Source organism: Choloepus didactylus, chromosome 5, assembly GCF_015220235.1.
Source record: "Choloepus didactylus isolate mChoDid1 chromosome 5, mChoDid1.pri, whole genome shotgun sequence".
Lineage (NCBI taxonomy): Eukaryota > Metazoa > Chordata > Mammalia > Pilosa > Megalonychidae > Choloepus > Choloepus didactylus.
This window is the reverse complement of record NC_051311.1, coordinates 67,174,412-67,176,579: the sequence shown is the minus strand read 5'-3', so window position 1 is coordinate 67,176,579 and position 2,168 is coordinate 67,174,412. Positions and strand designations below refer to the sequence as shown.

General features: G+C 38.4%; 1 pseudogene; it reads left to right on the top strand.

Annotated features, from left to right (window-relative positions):
- The first annotated feature begins 462 nt into the window (after positions 1–462).
- LOC119535323 lies at positions 463–1,888 on the top strand (annotated as a pseudogene).
- The last annotated feature ends 280 nt before the right edge of the window (positions 1,889–2,168 follow it).

The following is a 2,168-nucleotide window of genomic DNA, read 5'->3' as shown; positions in this document are numbered from 1 at the left end:
CAATCTTCTTTAAAAATTCTGCCGAAAAAGAGAAGGCTCTTTCCCGGACTCTTCGGGCCGTTATCTCACGGCGAACTTTCTGACCAAGTATGCAATGACCCAGAGGGCCTGGGAGAAGTGCTTATGTGTAGAGCAGTTCGACTTCAATGCTGAGCCCCCTTGGGAATCTAGCTGACAATAGGGGGGTTCCATCTCCTGACGTGTACATACATGGAAGTCTTCACTTCAGAAATCCAAGACTCATATTCATCTAGCTTGGTGTCAAGTGGGCTGTTGCTGCCAGAATTATCTTATGATTTGAGAGATGTATCAGTTTCTTCTGAAGTACAATCAACTTTGGAAGCCTTTGTAGCAGATGTGTAACAAGTTTGTTGCATATTCTAAGGACCCAGACATAGGCTTTGTGGCTGGTCTCCTGTTTTTCCTGGTTTATGACTTTCGGCTTTGTGGAATACGGCTGAGATGAAAGGATTTATTGACAATGCAAACTACTCCGCTGGCCTGTTGGATGAAGGAACAAACCTTGGAAATGTTATTGGTAACTATGTTTATGAACAAACCCTGACAGGAAAAAAAAATGCTTTTTTTTTTTTTTTTTTTTTTTTTTTGTGGGAGATCTTGGAAAAATTGTGAAGAAACACAGTCAGTGGCAGAATGTAGTGGCTCAGATAAAGTCATTCTACACAGTAAAGTGCAACTCCACTCCAGCTGTACTTGAGATTTTGGCAGCTCTTTGGGACTGGATTTGCTTGCTCCAGTAAAAATGAAATGGCTTTAGTGCAGGAATTGGGTGTATCTCTAGAAAACATTATTTATATAAGTCCATGCAAGCTCTTAGATAACTCTCAGATAAAGTATGCAGCAAAAATTGGAGTGAATATCATGACATGTGACAATGAAATTGAACTGAAGAAAATTTCACATAATCACCCAAATGTTAAGGTCTTACTACATATTACAATGGAAGATAATAGTGGAGGTGAAGAGAGTAGCATGAAGTTTGGCACTACACTGAAGGATTGTAGGCATCTCTTGGAATGTGCTAAGGAACTTGATGTCCAAATAACTGGGGTTAAATTTCATGTTTCAAGTGCTTGCAAAGTATCTCAAGTAGATGTACATGCTCTATCTGATGTGCGATGTGTGTTTGACATAGTTGGAGAATTTGGTTTCAAGATGAACATTTTAGACATTGATGGAGGCTTCATAGGAACTGAAATTCAGTTGGAAGAGGTTAATCATGTTATCAGCCCTTTATCAGATATCTACTTTCCTGAAGGATCTGGCATTGAGATTATTTCAGAACCTAGAAGCTACTATGTGTCTTCTGCATTTACACTTGCAGTTAATATCATTGCAAAGAAAGTTGTTGAAAATGATAAATTTTCCTCTGGAGTAGGAAAAAATGTAAGTGATGAACCAGCCTTTATGTATTACATGAGTGATGGTGTCTATGGTTCTTTTGCAAGTAAACTGTCAGAGGACTTAATACCATTTCAGAGGTTCACAAGAAATACAAGGAAGATGAGCCTTTGTTTACAAGCAGCCTTTGGGGTCCATTCTGTGATGAGCTTGATCAGATTGTGGAAAGCTGTTTTCTTCCTGAGCAGAATGTGGGAGATTGGCTTATCTTTGATAATACGGGAGCAGATTCTTTCCTGGGCCATCTGCTTTTAATGATTTTCAGAGACCAACTATTTATTACATGATGTCATTCAGTGATTGGTATGAGATGCAAGATGCTGAAATTACTTCAGACACAGTGATGAAGAACTGCTTTGTGCCTTCTTGCATTCAACTGAACCAAGAAGACAGCTTTTCCACGGAAGCTTCAACAGGCATTAATGCTTCTTTAGATCTGAAGTTGCAGGTTAAACTTGTCTGGTGAACATTCCAGTGTGGAAATTTTTGAACAATCTTACTCTATTAATTTTCTTGGAAACAAAAACTATTAGTAATAGCTATTTGGGACCAGACAAAGTCAACTTTCAACTATAATTCAGTGGGGGTGATGTGAGATTTAGATAATGTATTCAGATTTAAATTTACCAGTTTGCCCTACCCCTAAGCATTTAAAATAAAATATGCAACAAAGTGGATGACTTAGTGGAGATGGAAGCCCATTAATTGGGTTCCCCATTAAATCATTTACACACAAGTACACAGAT